A 21992-nucleotide genomic window follows, 5' to 3' on the forward strand; every position below is an offset into this window, starting at 1 on the left:
AATAGATAATGCACATAGTGATGTCACAGTACAAATATAATGCACATAATGACGTCACAGTACATAGATAATGCACATAGTGATGTCACAGTACAAAGATAATGCATATAGTGATGTCACATTACAGAGATAATAAATACAGTGATGTCACATTACAGAGATAATACACATAGTGATGTCACAGTACAGAGATAATGCACATAGTGAGGTCACAGTACAGAGATAATGCACATATTGAGGTCACAGTACATAGATAATGCACATAGTGAGGTCACAGTACAGAGATAATGCACATAGTGAGGTCAAAGTAGAGAGAAAATAAACACAGTGATGTCACATTACAGAGATAATGCAAATAGTGAGGTCACAGTAGAGAGATAATAAACACAGTGATGTCACATTACAGAAATAATACACATAGTAAGGTCACAGTACATAGATTATGCACATAGTGAGGTCAGAGTACAGAGATAATGCACATAGTGAGGTCACTGTACATAGATAATGCACATAGTGATGTCACATTACAGAGATAATACACATAGTAAGGTCACATTACATAGATAATGCACATAGTGAGGTCAGAGTACAGAGATAATGCACGTAGTGAGGTCACAGTACAGAGATAATGCACATAGTGATGTCACATTACAGAGAAAATAAATACAGTGATGTCACATTACAGAGATAATACATATAGTGATGTCACATTGCATAGATAATGCACATAGTGAGGTCACAGTACAGAGATAATGCACATAGTGATGTCACATTACAGAGATAATAAATACAGTGATGTCACATTACAGAGATAATACACATAGTAAGGTCACAGTACATAGATAATGCACATAGTGAGGTCAGAGTACAGAGATAATGCACATAGTGAGGTCACTGTACATAGATAATGCACATAGTGATGTCACATTACAGAGATAATACACATAGTAAGGTCACATTACATAGATAATGCACATAGTGAGGTCAGAGTACAGAGATAATGCACGTAGTGAGGTCACAGTACAGAGATAATGCACATAGTGATGTCACATTACAGAGAAAATAAATACAGTGATGTCACATTACAGAGATAATACATATAGTGATGTCACATTGCATAGATAATGCACATAGTGAGGTCACAATACATAGATAATGCACATAGTGAGGTCACAGTACATAGATAATGCACATAGTGAGGTCAGAGTACAGAGATAATTCAAATAGTGAGGTCAAACTACAGAGATAATGCACATAGTGAGGTCACAGTACATAGATAATGCACATAGTGAGGTCACAGTAGAGAGATAATAAACACAGTGATGTCACATTACAGAGATAATGCACATAGTGAGGTCACAGTACATAGATAATGCACATAGTGATGCCACAGTACAGAGATAATGCACATAGTGATGTCACAATACAGAGATAATAAATACAGTGATGTCACATTACAGAGATAATGCACATAGTGAGGTCACAGTAGAGAGATAATAAACACAGTGATATCACATTACATAGATAATGCACATAGTGAGGTCACAGTACATAGATAATGCACATAGTGAGGTCACAGTACATAGATAATGCACATAGTGAGGTCACAGTACAGAGATAATGCACAATATGATGTCATAGTACATAGATAATGCACATAGTGATGTCACAGTACAGAGATAATACACATAGTGATGTCACAGTACATAGATAATGCACATAGTGAGGTCACAGTACATAGATAATGCACATAGTGAGGTCACAGTACATAGATAATGCACATAGTGAGGTCACAGGAAATAGATAATGCACATAGTGATGTCACAATACAGAGATAATGCACATAGTGAGGTCACAGTACATAGATAATGCACATAGTGATGCCACAGTACAGAGATAATGCACATAGTGATGTCACATTACAGAGAAAATAAATACAGTGATGTCACATTACAGAGATAATACACATAGTGAGGTCACAGTACAGAGATAATGCACATAGTGAGGTCACAGTAGAGAGATAATAAACACAGTGATGTCACATTACAGAGATAATAGACATAGTGATGTCACAGTACAGAGATAATACACATAGTGATGTCACAGTACAAAGATAATGCACATAGTGATGTCACAGTACATAGATAATGCACATAGTGAGGTCACAGTACATAGATAACGCACATAGAGAGGTCAGAATACAGAGATAATGCATATAGTGATGTCACAGTACATAGATAATGCACATAGTGATGTCACAGTACATAGATAATGCACATAGTGATGTCACAGTACAGAGATAATGCACATAGTGAGGTCACAGTACATAGATAATGCACATAGTGATGTCACAGTACAGAGATAATGCACATAGTGATGTCACATTACAGAGATAATAAATACAGTGATGTCACATTACAGAGATAATAGACATAGTGATGTCACAGTACAGAGATAATAAGCACAGTGATGTCACGTTACAGAGATAATACACATAGTGATGTCACAGTACAGAGATAATGCACATAGTGAGGTCACAGTACATAGATAATGCACATAGTGAGGTCACAGTACATAGATAATGCACATAGTGAGGTCACAGTAAATAGATAATGCACATAGTGATGTCACAATACAGAGATAATGCACATAGTGATGCCACAGTACAGAGATAATGCACATAGTGATGTCACATTACAGAGATAATAAATACAGTGATGTCACATTACAGAAATAATACACATAGTGAGGTCACAGTACAGAGATAATGCACATAGTGAGGTCACAGTAGAGAGATAATAAACACAGTGATGTCACATTACAGAGTTAATAGACATAGTGATGTCACAGTACAGAGATAATAAGCACAGTGATGTCACGTTACAGAGAAAATACACATAGTGATGTCACATTACAGAGATAATACACATAGTGATGTCACAGTACATAGATAATGCACATAGTGATGTCACAGTACATAGATAACGCACATAGAGAGGTCAGAGTACAAAGATAATGCATATAGTGATGTCACAGTACATAGATAATGCACATAGTGAGGTCACAGTAAATAGATAATGCACATAGTGATGTCACAGTACATAGATAATGCACATAGTGATATCACAGTACAGAGATAATGCACATAGTGAGGTCACAGTACATAGATAATGCACATAGTGATGTCACAGTACAGAGATAATGCACATAGTGATGTCACATTACAGAGATAATAAATACAGTGATGTCACATTACAGAGATAATAGACATAGTGAGGTAACATTACATAGATAATGCACATAGTGAGGTCACAGTTCAGAGATAATGCACATAGTGAGGTCACAGTAGAGAGATAATAAACACAGTGATGTCACATTAGAGAGATAATAGACATAGTGATGTCACAGTACAGAGATAATAAGCACAGTGATGTCACGTTACAGAGATAATACACATAGTGATGTCACAGTACAGAGATAATGCACATAGTGAGGTCACAGTACAGAGATAATGCACATAGTGATGTCACATTACAGAGATAATAAATACAGTGATGTCACATTACAGAGATAATAGACATAGTGAGGTAACATTACATAGATAATGCACACAGTGAGGTCACAGTTCAGAGATAATGCACATAGTGAGGTCACAGTAGAGAGATAATAAACACAGTGATGTCACATTACAGAGATAATAGACATAGTGATGTCACAGTACAGAGATAATAAGCACAGTGATGTCACGTTACAGAGATAATACACATAGTGATGTCACAGTACAGAGATAATGCACATAGTGAGGTCATAGTACATAGATAATGCACATAGTGAGGTCACAGTACAGAGATAATGCACATAGTGAGGTCACACTACAGAGATAATGCACATAGTGAGGTCACAGTAGTGAGAAAATAAACACAGTGATGTCACATTACAGAGATAATACACATAGTGATGTCACAGTACAGAGATAACACACATAGTGATGTCACAGTATAGAGATAATGCAAATAGTGAGGTCACAGCACAGAGATAATGCACATAGTGAGGTCACAGTAAAGAGATAATGCACATAGTGAGGTCACAGTAGAGAGATAATAAACACAGTGATGTCACATTAGAGAGATAATACACATAGTGATGTCACAGTATATAGATCATGCACATAGTGAGGTCACAGTACATAGATAACGCACATAGTGAGGTCACAGTACATAGATAATGCAGATAGTGAGGTCAGAGTACAGAGATAATGCAAATAGTGAGGTCACACTACTGAGATAAAGCACATAGTGAGGTCACAGTACATAGATAATGCACATAGTGAGGTCAGAGTACGAAGATAATGCAAATAGTGAGGTCAAACTACAGAGATAATGCACATAGTGAGGTCACAGTACATAGATAATGCACATAGTGAGGTCACAGTACAGAGATAATGCACATAGTGAGGTCACAGTACATAGATAATGCACATAATGAGGTCAGAGTACGGAGATAATACACGTAGTGAGGTCAAAGTACAGAGATAATGCACATAGTGATGTCACATGACAGAGATAATAAATACAGTGATGTCACATTACAGAGATAATGCACATAGTGAGGTCACAGTAGAGAGATAATAAACACAGTGATATCACATTACAGAGATAATACACATAGTGATGTCACAGTACATAGATAATGCACATAGTGAGGTCACAGTACATAGATAATGCACATAGTGAGGTCACAGTAAATAGATAATGCACATAGTGATGTCACAATACAGAGATAATGCACATAGTGAGGTCACAGTACATAGATAATGCACATAGTGATGCCACAGTACAGAGATAATGCACATAGTGATGTCACATTACAGAGATAATAAATACAGTGATGTCACATTACAGAGATAATGCACATAGTGAGGTCACAGTACAGAGATAATGCACATAGTGGAGTCACAGTAGAGAGATAATAAACACAGTGATGTCACATTACAGAGATAATAGACATAGTGATGTCACAGTACAGAGATAATAAGCACAGTGATGTCACGTTACAGAGAAAATACACATAGTGATGTCACATTACAGAGATAATACACATAGTGATGTCACAGTACATAGATAATGCACATAGTGATGTCACAGTAAATAGATAATGCACATAGTGAGGTCACAGTACATAGATAACGCACATAGAGAGGTCAGAGTACAGAGATAATGCACATAGAGAGGTCACAGTACATAGATAATGCACATAGTGAGGTCACAGTAAATAGATAATTCACATAGTGATGTCACAGTACAGAGATAATGCACATAGTGAGGTCACAGTACATAGATAATGCACATAGTGATGTCACAGTACAGAGATAATGCACATAGTGAGGTCACAGTACATAGATAATGCACATAGTGATGTCACATTACAGAGATAATAAATACAGTGATGTCACATTACAGAGATAATAGACATAGTGATGTCACAGTACATAGATAATGCACATAGTGAGGTCACAGTAAATAGATAATGCACATAGTGATGTCACAGTACAGAGATAATGCACATAGTGAGGTCACAGTACATAGATAATGCACATAGTGATGTCACAGTACAGAGATAATGCACATAGTGATGTCACATTGCAGAGATAATAAATACAGTGATGTCACATTACAGAGATAAAAGACATAGTGAGGTAACATTACATAGATAATGCGCATAGTGAGGTCACAGTTCAGAGATAATGCACATAGTGAGGTCACAGTAGAGAGATAATAAACACAGTGATGTCACATTACAGAGATAATAGACATAGTGATGTCACAGTACAGAGATAATAAGCACAGTGATGTCACGTTACAGAGATAATACACATAGTGATGTCACAGTACAGAGATAATGCACATAGTGAGGTAACAGTACAGAGATAATGCACATAGTGATGTCACATTACAGAGATAATAAATACAGTGATGTCACATTACAGAGATAATAGACATAGTGAGGTCACAGTTCAGAGATAATGCACATAGTGAGGTCACAGTAGAGAGATAATAAACACAGTGATGTCACATTACAGAGATAATAGACATAGTGATGTCACAGTACAGAGATAATAAGCACAGTGATGTCACGTTACAGAGATAATACACATAGTGATGTCACAGTACAGAGATAATGCACATAGTGAGGTCATAGTACATAGATAATGCACATAGTGAGGTCACAGTACATAGATAATGCACATAGTGAGGTCACAGTACATATATAATGCACATAGTGAGGTCACAGTACAGAGATAATGCACATAGTGATGTCACAGTACAGAGATAATGCACATAGTGAGGTCACAGTAGTGAGAAAATAAACACAGTGATGTCACATTACAGAGATAATACACATAGTGATGTCACAGTACAGAGATAACACACATAGTGATGTCACAGTATAGAGATAATGCAAATAGTGAGGTCACAGTAGAGAGATAATAAACACAGTGATGTCACATTACAGAGATAATACACATAGTAATGTCACAGCACAGAGATAATGCACATAGTGATGTCACAGTACAGAGATAATACACATAGTGAGGTCACAGTACATAGATAATGCACATAGTGATGTCACAGTACATAGATAATGCACATAGTGAGGTCACAGTACATAGATAACGCACATAGAGACGTCAGAGTACAGAGATAATGCATATAGTGATGTCACAGTACATAGATAATGCACATAGTGAGGTCACAGTAAATAGATAATGCACATAGTGATGTCACAGTACAGAGATAATGCACATAGTGACGTCACAGTACATAGATAATGCACATAGTGATGTCACAGTACAGAGATAATGCACACAGTGATGTCACATTACAAAGATAATAGACATAGTGAGGTAACATCACATAGATAATGCACATAGTGAGGTCACAGTTCAGAGATAATGCACATAGTGAGGTCACAGTAGAGAGATAATAAACACAGTGATGTCACATTACAGAGATAATAGACATAGTGATGTCACAGTACAGAGATAATAAGCACAGTGATGTCACGTTACAGAGATAATACACATAGTGATGTCACAGTACAGAGATAATGCACATAGTGAGGTCACAGTACAGAGATAATGCACATAGTGAGGTCACAGTACATATATAATGCACATAGTGAGGTCACAGTACAGAGATAATGCACATAGTGATGTCACATTACAGAGATAATAAATACAGTGATGTCACATTACAGAGATAATAGACATAGTGAGGTAACATTACATAGATAATGCACATAGTGAGGTCACAGTACAGAGATAATGCACATAGTGAGGTCACAGTAGAGAGATAATAAACACAGTGATGTCACATTACAGAGATAATAGACATAGTGATGTCACAGTACAGAGATAATAAGCACAGTGATGTCACGTTACAGAGATAATACACATAGTGATGTCACAGTACAGAGATAATGCACATAGTGAGGTCATAGTACATAGATAATGCACATAGTGAGGTCAGAGTACATAGATAATGCACATAGTGAGGTCACAGTACATAGATAATGCACATAGTGAGGTCACAGTACATATATAATGCACATAGTGAGGTCACAGTACAGAGATAATGCACATAGTGAGGTCACAGTAGTGAGAAAAGAAACACAGTGATGTCACATTACAGAGATATTACACATAGTGATGTCACAGTACAGAGATAACACACATAGTGATATCACAGTATAGAGATAATGCAAATAGTGAGGTCACAGTAGAGAGATAATGAACACAGTGATGTCACATTACAGAGATAATACACATAGTAATGTCACAGCACAGAGATAATGCACATAGTGATGTCACAGTACATAGATAATGCACATAGTGAGGTCACAGTACATAGATAATGCACATAGTGAGGTCACAGTACAGAGATAATGCACATAGTGAGGTCACAGTAGAGAGATAATAAACACAGTGATGTCACATTAGAGAGATAATACACATAGTGATGTCACAGTATATAGATCATGCACATAGTGATGTCACAGTACATAGATAATGCACATAGTCAGGTCACAGTACATAGATAACGCACATAGTGAGGTCACAGTACAGAGATAATGCACATAGTAATGTCACAGTACATAGATAATGCACATAGTGATGTCACAGTACATAGATAATGCACATAGTGAGGTCACAGTACATAGATAACGCACATAGCGAGGTCACAGTACAGAGATAATGCACATAGTGATGTCACAGTACATAGATAATGCACATAGTGAGGTCACAGTACATAGATAATGCACATAGTGATGTCACAATACAGAGATAATGCACATAGTGATGTCACATTACAGAGATAATAAACACAGTGATGTCACATTAGAGAGATAATACACATAATGAGGTCACATTAAATGGATAATGCACATAGTGAGGTCACAGTACAGAGATAATGCACATAGTGAGGTCACAGTAGAGAGATAATAAACACAGTGATGTCACATTACAGAGATAATACAAATAGTGAGGTCACAGTACAGAGATAATAAACAGAGTGATGTCACATTACAGAGATAATACACATAGTGATGTCAGAGTACAGAGATAATGCACATAGTGAGTTCACACTACAGAGATAATGCACATAGTGAGGTCACAGTACATAGATAATGCACATAGTGATGTCACAGTACATAGATAATGCACATAGTGAGGTCACAGTACATAGATAATGCTCATAGTGAGGTCAGAGTACAGAGATAATGCACGTAGTGAGGTCACAGTACAGAGATAATGCACATAGTGAGGTCACAGTAGAGAGATAATAAACACAGTGATGTCACATTACAGAGATAATGCACATAGTGAGGTCACAGTACATAGATAATGCACATAATGAGGTCAGTGTACAGAGATAATGCACGTAGTGAGGTCAGAGTACAGAGATAATGCAAATAGTGAGGTCACACTACTGAGATAATGCACATAGTGAGGTCACAGTACATAGATAATGCACATAGTGAGGTCAGAGTACAGAGATAATGCAAATAGTGAGGTCAAACTACAGAGATAATGCACATAGTGAGGTCACAGTAGACAGATAATAAACACAGTGATGTCACATTACAGAGATAATGCACATAGTGAGGTCACAGTACATAGATAATGCACATAATGAGGTCAGAGTACAGGGATAATGCACGTAGTGAGGTCAAAGTACAGAGATAATGCACATAGTGATGTCACATTACAGAGATAATAAATACAGTGATGTCACATTACAGAGATAATGCACATAGTGAGGTCACAGTAGAGAGATAATAAACACAGTGATATCACATTACAGAGATAATACACATAGTGATGTCACAGTACATAGATAATGCACATAGTGAGGTCACAGTACATAGATAATGCACATAGTGAGGTCACAGTACAGAGATAATGCACATAGTGATGTCATAGTACATAGATAATGCACATAGTGATGTCACAGTACAGAGATAATACACATAGTGATGTCACAGTACATAGATAATGCACATAGTGATGTCACAGTACATAGATAATGCACATAGTGAGGTCACAGTACATAGATAATGCACATAGTGAGGTCACAGTAAATAGATAATGCACATAGTGATGTCACAATACAGAGATAATGCACATAGTGAGGTCACAGTACATAGATAATGCACATAGTGATGCCACAGTACAGAGATAATGCACATAGTGATGTCACGTTACAGAGATAATAAATACAGTGATGTCACATTACAGAGATAATACACATAGTGTGGTCACAGTACAGAGATAATGCACATAGTGAGGTCACAGTAGAGAGATAATAAACACAGTGATGTCACATTACAGAGATAATAGACATAGTGATGTCACAGTACAGAGATAATAAACACAGTGATGTCACGTTACAGAGAAAATACACATAGTGATGTCACAGTACAGAGATAATACACATAGTGATGTCACAGTACATAGATAATGCACATAGTGAGGTCACAGTACATATATAATGCACATAGTGAGGTCACAGTACAGAGATAATGCACATAGTGATGTCACAGTACAGAGATAATGCACATAGTGAGGTCACAGTAGTGAGAAAATAAACACAGTGATGTCACATTACAGAGATAATACACATAGTGATGTCACAGTACAGAGATAACACACATAGTGATGTCACAGTATAGAGATAATGCAAATAGTGAGGTCACAGTAGAGAGATAATAAACACAGTGATGTCACATTACAGAGATAATACACATAGTAATGTCACAGCACAGAGATAATGCACATAGTGATGTCACAGTACAGAGATAATAAGCACAGTGATGTCACGTTACAGAGAAAATACACATAGTGATGTCACATTACAGAGATAATACACATAGTGATGTCACAGTACATAGATAATGCACATAGTGATGTCACAGTACATAGATAATGCACATAGTGAGGTCACAGTACATAGATAACGCACATAGAGAGGTCAAAGTACAGAGATAATGCACATAGTGATGTCACAGTACAGAGATAATGCACATAGTGATGTCACAGTACATAGATAATGCACATAGTGATGTCACATTACAGAGATAATAAATACAGTGATGTCACATTACAGAGATAATAGACATAGTGAGGTAACATTACATAGATAATGCACATAGTGAGGTCACAGTAGAGAGATAATAAACACAGTGATGTCACATTACAGAGATAATACACATAGTGAGGTCACAGTACAGAGATAATGCACATAGTGAGGTCACAGTACAGAGATAATAAGCACAGTGATGTCATGTTACAGAGATAATACACATAGTGATGTCACAGTACAGAGATAATGCACATAGTGAGGTCACAGTACAGAGATAATGCACATAGTGATGTCACATTACAGAGATAATAAATACAGTGATGTCACATTACAGAGATAATAGACATAGTGAGGTAACATTACATAGATAACGCACATAGAGAGGTCAAAGTACAGAGATAATGCACATAGTGATGTCACAGTACAGAGATAATGCACATAGTGATGTCACATTACAGAGATAATAAATACAGTGATGTCACATTACAGAGATAATAGACATAGTGAGGTAACATTACATAGATAATGCACATAGTGAGGTCAGAGTAGAGAGATAATAAACACAGTGATGTCACATTACAGAGATAATACACATAGTGAGGTCACAGTACAGAGATAATGCACATAGTGATGTCACAGTACAGAGATAACAAGCACAGTGATGTCATGTTACAGAGATAATACACATAGTGATGTCACAGTACAGAGATAATGCACATAGTGAGGTCACAGTACAGAGATAATGCACATAGTGATGTCACATTACAGAGATAATAAATACAGTGATGTCACATTACAGAGATAATAGACATAGTGAGGTAACATTACATAGATAATGCACATAGTGAGGTCACAGTTCAGAGATAATGCACATAGTGAGGTCACAGTAGAGAGATAATAAACACAGTGATGTCACATTACAGAGATAAAACACATAGTGATGTCACAGTACAGAGATAATAGACACAGTGATGTCACAGTACAGAGATAATAAGCACAGTGATGTCACGTTACAGAGATAATACACATAGTGATGTCACAGTACAGAGATAATGCACATAGTGAGGTCATAGTACATAGATAATGCACATAGTGAGGTCACAGTACATAGATAATGCACATAGTGAGGTCACAGTACATATATAATGCACATAGTGAGGTCACAGTACAGAGATAATGCACATAGTGATGTCACAGTACAGAGATAATGCACATAGTGAGGTCACAGTAGTGAGAAAATAAACACAGTGATGTCACATTACAGAGATAATACACATAGTGATGTCACAGTACAGAGATAACACACATAGTAATGTCACAGCACAGAGATAATGCACATAGTGATGTCACAGTACAGAGATAATAAGCACAGTGATGTCACGTTACAGAGGAAATACACATAGTGATGTCACATTACAGAGATAATACACATAGTGATGTCACAGTACATAGATAATGCACATAGTGATGTCACAGTATAGAGATAATGCAAATAGTGAGGTCACAGTAGAGAGATAATAAACACAGTGATGTCACATTACAGAGATAATACACATAGTGATGTCACAGTACAGAGATAACACACATAGTAATGTCACAGCACAGAGATAATGCACATAGTGATGTCACAGTACAGAGATAATAAGCACAGTGATGTCACGTTACAGAGAAAATACACATAGTGATGTCACATTACAGAGATAATACACATAGTGATGTCACAGTACATAGATAATGCACATAGTGTTGTCACAGTACATAGATAATGCACATAGTGAGGTCACAGTACATAGATAACGCACATAGAGAGGTCAGAGTACAGAGATAATGCATATAGTGATGTCACAGTACATAGATAATGCACATAGTGAGGTCACAGTAAATAGATAATGCACATAGTGATGTCACAGTACAGAGATAATGCACATAGTGAGGTCACAGTACATAGATAATGCACATAGTGATGTCACAGTACAGAGATAATGCACATAGTGATGTCACATTACAGAGATAATAAATACAGTGATGTCACATTACAGAGATAATAGACATAGTGAGGTAACATTACATAGATAATGCACATAGTGAGGTCACAGTTCAGAGATAATGCACATAGTGAGGTCACACTAGAGAGATAATAAACACAGTGATGTCACATTACAGAGATAATAGACATAGTGATGTCACAGTACAGAGATAATAAGCACAGTGATGTCACGTTACAGAGATAATACACATAGTGATGTCACAGTACAGAGATAATGCACATAGTGAGGTCACAGTACAGAGATAATGCACATAGTGATGTCACATTACAGATATAATAAATACAGTGATGTCACATTACAGAGATAATAGACATAGTGAGGTAACATTACATAGATAATGCACATAGTGAGGTCACAGTTCAGAGATAATGCACATAATGAGGTCACAGTAGAGAGATAATAAACACAGTGATGTCACATTACAGAGATAATAGACATAGTGATGTCACAGTACAGAGATAATAGACATAGTGATGTCACAGTACAGAGATAATGCACATAGTGAGGTCACAGTACATAGATAATGCACATAGTGAGGTCACAGTACATAGATAATGCACATAGTGAGGTCACAGTAAATAGATAATGCACATAGTGATGTCACAATACAGAGATAATGCACATAGTGAGGTCACAGTACATAGATAATGCACATAGTGATGCCACAGTACAGAGATAATGCACATAGTGATGTCACATTACAGAGATAATAAATAGTGATGTCACATTACAGAGATAATACACATAGTGAGGTCACAGTACAGAGATAATGCACATAGTGAGGTCACAGTAGAGAGATAATAAGCACAGTGATGTCACATTACAGAGATAATGCACATAGTGATGTCACGTTACAGAGAAAATACATATAGTGATGTCACATTACAGAGATAATACACATAGTGATGTCACAGTACATAGATAATGCACATAGTGATGTCACAGTACATAGATAATACACATAGTGAGGTCACAGTAAATAGATAATGCACATAGTGATGTCACAGTACAGAGATAATGCACATAGTGAGGTCACAGTACATAGATAATGCACATAGTGATGTCACAGTACAGAGATAATGCACATAGTGATGTCACATTACAGAGATAATAAATACAGTGATGTCACATTACAGAGATAATACACATAGTGATGTCACAGTACAGAGATAATGCACATAGTGAGGTCACAGTACAGAGATAATGCACATAGTGATGTCACATTACAGAGATAATAAATACAGTGATGTCACATTACAGAGATAATGCACATAGTGACGTCACAGTTCAGAGATAATGCACATAGTGAGGTCACAGTAGAGAGATAATAAACACAGTGATGTCACATTACAGAGATAATAGACATAGTGATGTCACAGTACAGAGATAATAAGCACAGTGATGTCACGTTACAGAGATAATACACATAGTGATGTCACAGTACAGAGAAAATGCACATAGTGAGGTCATAGTACATAGATAATGCACATAGTGAGGTCAGAGTACATAGATAATGCACATAGTGAGGTCACAGTACAGAGATAATGCACATAGTGAGGTCACAGTAGTGAGAAAATAAACACAGTGATGTCACATTACAGAGATAATACACATAGTGATGTCACAGTACAGAGATAACACACATAGTGATGTCACAGTATAGAGATAATGCAAATAGTGAGGTCACAGTAGAGAGATAATAAACACAGTGATGTCACATTACAGAGATAATACACATAGTAATGTCACAGCACAGAGATAATGCACATAGTTATGTCACAGTACATAGATAATGCACATAGTGAGGTCACAGTACATAGATAATGCACATAGTGAGGTCACAGTACAGAGATAATGCACATAGTGAGGTCACAGTAGAGAGATAATAAACACAGTGATGTCACATTAGAGAGATAATACACATAGTGAGGTCACATTACATAGATAATGCACATAGTGAGGTCACAGTACAGAGATAATGCACATAGTGAGGTCACAGTAGAGAGATAATAAACACAGTGATGTCACATTACAGAGATAATGCACATAGTGAGGTCACAGTACAGAGATAATGCACATAGTGAGGTCACAGTAGAGAGATAATAAACACAGTGAGGTCACAGTACAGAGATAATAAACAGAGTGATGTCACATTACAGAGATAATACACATAGTGATGTCAGAGTACAGAGATAATGCACATAGTGAGGTCACACTACAGAGATAATGCACATAGTGAGGTCACAGTATATAGATAATGCACATAGTGAGGTCACAGTACATAGATAATGCTCATAGTGAGGTCAGAGTACAGAGATAATGCACGTAGTGAGGTCACAGTACAGAGATAATGCACATAGTGAGGTCACAGTAGAGAGATAATAAACACAGTGATGTCACATTACAGAGATAATTCACATAGTGAGGTCACAGTACATAGATAATGCACATAATGAGGTCAGAGTACAGAGATAATGCACGTAGTGAGGTCAGAGTACATAGATAATGCACATAGTGAGGTCACACTACTGAGATAATGCACATAGTGAGGTCACAGTACATAGATAATGCACATAGTGAGGTCACAGTAGACAGATAATAAACACAGTGATGTCACATTACAGAGATAATGCACATAGTGAGGTCACAGTACATAGATAATAAATACAGTGATGTCACATTACAGAGATAATGCACATAGTGATGTCATAGTACATAGATAATGCACATAGTGATGTCACAGTACAGAGATAATACACATAGTGATGTCACAGTACATAGATAATGCACATAGTGATGTCACAGTACATAGATAATGCACATAGTGAGGTCACAGTACAGAGATAATGCACATAGTGGTGTCATAGTACATAGATAATGCACATAGTGATGTCACAGTACAGAGATAATACACATAGTGATGTCACAGTACATAGATAATGCACATAGTGATGTCACAGTACATAGATAATGCACATAGTGAGGTCACAGTACATAGATAATGTACATAGTGAGGTCACAGTAAATAGATAATGCACATAGTGATGTCACAATACAGAGATAATGCACATAGAGAGGTCACAGTACATAGATAATGCACATAGTGATGCCACAGTACAGAGATAATGCACATAGTGATGTCACGTTACAGAGATAATAAATACAGTGATGTCACATTACAGAGATAATACACATAGTGAGGTGACAGTACAGAGATAATGCACATAGTGAGGTCACAGTAGAGAGATAATAAACACAGTGATGTCACATTACAGAGATAATAGACATAGTGAGGTCACAGTAGAGAGATAATAAACACATTGATGTCACGTTACAGAGAAAATACACATAGTGATGTCACATTACAGAGATAATACATATAGTGATGTCACAGTACATAGATAATGCATATAGTGATGTCACAGTACATAGATAATGCACATAGTGAGGTCACAGTAAATAGATAATGCACATAGTGATGTCACAGTACAGAGATAATGCACATAGTGAGGTCACAGTACATAGATAATGCACATAGTGATGTCACAGTACAGAGATAATAAATACAGTGATGTCCCATTACAGAGATAATAGACATAGTGAGGTAACATTACATAGATAATGCACATAGTGAGGTCACAGTTCAGAGATAATGCACATAGTGAGGTCACAGTAGAGAGATAATAAACACAGTGATGTCACATTACAGAGATAATAGACATAGTGATGTCACAGTACAGAGATAATAAGTACCGTGATGTCACGTTACAGAGATAATACACATACTGATGTCACAGTACAGAGATAATGCACATAGTGAGGTCACAGTAGAGAGATAATAAACACAGTGATGTCACATTACAGAGATAATAGACATAGTGAGGTAACATTACATAGAAAATGCACATAGTGAGGTCACAGTAGAGAGATAATAAACACAGTGATGTCACATTACAGAGATAATAGACATAGTGATGTCACAGTACAGAGATAATAAGCACAGTGATGTCACGTTACAGAGATAATACACATAGTGATGTCACAGTACAGAGATAATGCACATAGTGAAGTCACAGTACATAGATAATGCACATAGTGAGGTCACAGTACATAGATAATGCACATAGTGATGTCACAGTACAGAGATAATGCACATAGTGAGGTCACAGTAGTGAGAAAATAAACACAGTGATGTCACATTAAAGAGATAATACACATAGTGATGTCACAGTACAGAGATAACACACATAGTGATGTCACAGTATAGATATAATGCAAATAGTGAGGTCACAGTAGAGAGATAATAAACACAGTGATGTCACATTACAGAGATAATACACATAGTAATGTCACAGCACAGAGATAATGCACATAGTGATGTCACAGTACATAGATAATGCACATAGTGAGGTCACAGTACATAGATAATGCACATAGTGAGGTCACAGTACAGAGATAATGCACATAGTGAGGTCACAGTAGAGAGATAATAAACACAGTGATGTCACATTAGAGAGATAATACACATAGTGATGTCACAGTATATAGATCATGCACATAGTGATGTCACAGTACATAGATAATGCACATAGTCAGGTCACAGTACATAGATAACGCACATAGTGAGGTCACAGTACAGAGATAATGCACATAGTGATGTCACAGTACATAGATAATGCACATAGTGAGGTCACAGTACATAGATAATGCACATAGTGATGTCACAGTACAGAGATAATGCACATAGTGAGGTCACAGGAGAGAGATAATAAACACAGTGATGTCACATTACAGAGATAATACAAATAGTGAGGTCACATTACAGAGATAATACACATAGTGATGTCAGAGTACAGAGATAATGCACATAGTGAGGTCACACTACAGAGATAATGCACATAGTGAGGTCACAGTACATAGATAATGCACATAGTGATGTCACAGTACATAGATAATGCACATAGTGAGGTCACAGTACATAGATAATGCACATAGTGAGGTCATAGCACAGAGATAATACACATATTGAGGTCACAGTACATAGATAATGCACATAGTGATGTCACAGTACATAGATAATGCACATAGTTAGGTCACATTACATAGATAATGCACATAGTTAGGTCACAGTACAGAGATAATGCACATAGTTAGCTCACAGTACAGAGATAATGCACACAGTGTGGTCACAGTACAGAGATAATGCACATAGTTAGGTCACAGTACAGAGATAATGCACATAGTGAGATCACAGTAGAGAGATAATAAACACAGTGATGTCACATTACAGAGATAATACACATAGTGAGGTCACAGTACATAGATAACGTACATAGTGAGGTCAGAGTACAGAGATAATGCACGTAGTGAGGTCACAGTACAGAGATAATGCACATAGTGATGTCACATTACAGAGATAATAAATACAGTGATGTCACATTACAGAGATAATACACATAGTGATGTCACAGTACATAGATAATGCACATAGTGAGGTCAGAGTACAGAGATAATGCACGTAGTGAGGTCACAGTACAGAGATAATGCACATAGTGATGTCACATTACAGAGATAATAAATAAAGTGATGTCACATTACAGAGATAATACACATAGTGATGTCACAGTACATAGATAATGCACATAGTGAGGTCACAGTACAAAGATAATGCACATAGTGAGGTCACAGTAGAGAGATAATAAACACAGTGATGTCACATTACAGGGATAATACAAATAGTGATGTTACAGTACATAGATAATGCACATAGTGAGGTCACAGTACATAGATTATGCACATAGTGAGGTCAGAGTACAGAGATAATGCAAATAGTGAGGTCAGACTACTGAGATAATGCACATAGTGAGGTCACAGTACATAGATAATGCACATAGTGAGGTCAGAGTACAGAGATAATGCAAATAGTGAGGTCACACTACAGAGATAATGCACATAGTGAGGTCACAGTACATAGATAATGCACATAGTGAGGTCAGAGTACAGAGATAATGCACGTAGTGAGGTCACAGTACAGAGATAATGCACATAGTGATGTCACATTACAGAGATAATAAATACAGTGATGTCACATTACAGAGATAATACACATAGTGAGGTTACAGTACATAGATAATGCACATAGTGAGGTCAGAGTACAGAGATAATGCACGTAGTGAGGTCACAGTACAGAGATAATGCACATAGTGATGTCACATTACAGAGATAATAAATACAGTGATGTCACATTACAGAGATAATGCACATAGTGAGGTCACAGTAGAGAGATAATAAACACAGTGATGTCACATTACAGAGATAATACACATAGTGATGTCACAGTACATAGATAATGCACATAGTGAGGTCACAATACATAGATAATGCACATAGTGAGGTCACAGTACATAGATAACGCACATAGTGAGGTCACAGTACAGAGATAATGCACATAGTGATGTCATAGTACATAGAAAATGCACATAGTGATGTCACATTACAGAGATAATACACATAGTGATGTCACAGTACATAGATAATGCACATAGTGATGTCACAGTACATAGATAATGCACATAGTGAGGTCACAGTACATAGATAATGCACATAGTGAGGTTACAGTACAGAGATAATGCACATAGTGATGTCACAGTACATAGATAATGCACATAGTGAGGTCACAGTAAATAGATAATGCACATAGTATTGTCACAATACAGAGATAATGCACATAGTGAGGTCACAGTACATAGATAATGCACATAGTGATGCCACAGTACAGAGATAATGGACATAGTGATGTCACATTACAGAGATAATAAATACAGTGATGTCACATTACAGAGATAACACACATAGTGAGGTCACAGTACAGAGATAATGCACATAGTGAGGTCACAGTAGAGAGATAATAAACACAGTGATGTCACATTACAGAGATAATACACATAGTGAGGTCACAGTACATAGATAATGCACATAGTGAGGTCACAGTACATACATAACGCACATAGTGAGGTCACAGTACAGAGATAAAGAACATAGTGATGTCACAGTACATAGATAATGCACATAGTGATGTCACAGTGCAGAGAAAATGCACATAGTGAGGTCACAGTACAGAGATAATGCACGTAGTGGGGTCACAGTGCAGAGATAATGCACATAGTGATGTCACAGTACATAGATAATGCACATAGTGAGGTCACAGTACATAGATAACGCAAATAGTGTGGTCACAGTAGAGAGATAATGCACATAGTGATGTCACAGTACATAGATAACGCACATAGTGAGGTCACAGTACATAGATAATGCACATAGTGAGGTCACAGTACAGAGACAATACACATAGTGAGGTCACATTACATAGATAATGCACATAGTGAGGTCACAGTACAGAGATAATGCACATAGTGAGGTCACAGTAGAGAGATAATAAACACAGTGATGTCACATTACAGAGATAAAACACATAGTGAGGTCACAGTACAGAGATTATAAACACAGTGATGTCACAGTACAGAGATAATGCACATAGTGATGTCATAGTACATAGATAATGCACATAGTGATGTCACAGTACAGAGATAATACACATAGTGATGTCACAGTACATAGATAATGCACATAGTGATGTCACAGTACATAGATAATGCACATAGTGAGGTCACAGTACAGAGATAATGCACATAGTGATGTCATAGTACATAGATAATGCACATAGTGATGTCACAGTACAGAGATAATACACATAGTGATTTCACAGTACATAGATAATGCACATAGTGATGTCACAGTACATAGATAATGCACATAGTGAGGTCACAGTACATAGATAATGTACATAGTGAGGTCACAGTAAATAGATAATGCACATAGTGATGTCACAATACAGAGATAATGCACATAGAGAGGTCACAGTACATAGATAATGCACATAGTGATGCCACAGTACAGAGATAATGCACATAGTGATGTCACGTTACAGAGATAATAAATACAGTGATGTCACATTACAGAGATAATACACATAGTGAGGTGACAGTACAGAGATAATGCACATAGTGAGGTCACAGTAGAGAGATAATAAACACAGTGATGTCACATTACAGAGATAATAGACATAGTGAGGTCACAGTAGAGAGATAATAAACACATTGATGTCACGTTACAGAGAAAATACACATAGTGATGTCACATTACAGAGATAATACATATAGTGATGTCACAGTACATAGATAATGCATATAGTGATGTCACAGTACATAGATAATGCACATAGTGAGGTCACAGTAAATAGATAATGCACATAGTGATGTCACAGTACAGAGATAATGCACATAGTGAGGTCACAGTACATAGATAATGCACATAGTGATGTCACAGTACAGAGATAATAAATACAGTGATGTCCCATTACAGAGATAATAGACATAGTGAGGTAACATTACATAGATAATGCACATAGTGAGGTCACAGTTCAGAGATAATGCACATAGTGAGGTCACAGTAGAGAGATAATAAACACAGTGATGTCACATTACAGAGATAATAGACATAGTGATGTCACAGTACAGAGATAATAAGTACAGTGATGTCACGTTACAGAGATAATACACATACTGATGTCACAGTACAGAGATAATGCACATAGTGAGGTCACAGTACATAGATAATGCACATAGTGAGGTCACAGTACATAGATAATGCACATAGTGAGGTCACAGTACATATATAATGCACATAGTGAGGTCACAGTAGAGAGATAATAAACACAGTGATGTCACATTACAGAGATAATAGACATAGTGAGGTAACATTACATAGAAAATGCACATAGTGAGGTCACAGTAGAGAGATAATAAACACAGTGATGTCACATTACAGAGATAATAGACATAGTGATGTCACAGTACAGAGATAATAAGCACAGTGATGTCACGTTACAGAGATAATACACATAGTGATGTCACAGTACAGAGATAATGCACATAGTGAAGTCACAGTACATAGATAATGCACATAGTGAGGTCACAGTACATAGATAATGCACATAGTGAGGTCACAGTACATATATAATGCACATAGTGAGGTCACAGTACAGAGATAATGCACATAGTGAGGTCACAGTAGTGAGAAAATAAACACAGTGATGTCACATTAAAGAGATAATACACATAGTGATGTCACAGTACAGAGATAACACACATAGTGATGTCACAGTATAGATATAATGCAAATAGTGAGGTCACAGTAGAGAGATAATAAACACAGTGATGTCACATTACAGAGATAATACACA

Source organism: Phyllobates terribilis, unplaced genomic scaffold (genome assembly GCF_046119375.1).
Source record: "Phyllobates terribilis strain yellow unplaced genomic scaffold, ASM4611937v1 Scaffold_3__8_contigs__length_932513732, whole genome shotgun sequence".
NCBI classification, from domain to species: Eukaryota; Metazoa; Chordata; class Amphibia; order Anura; family Dendrobatidae; genus Phyllobates; species Phyllobates terribilis.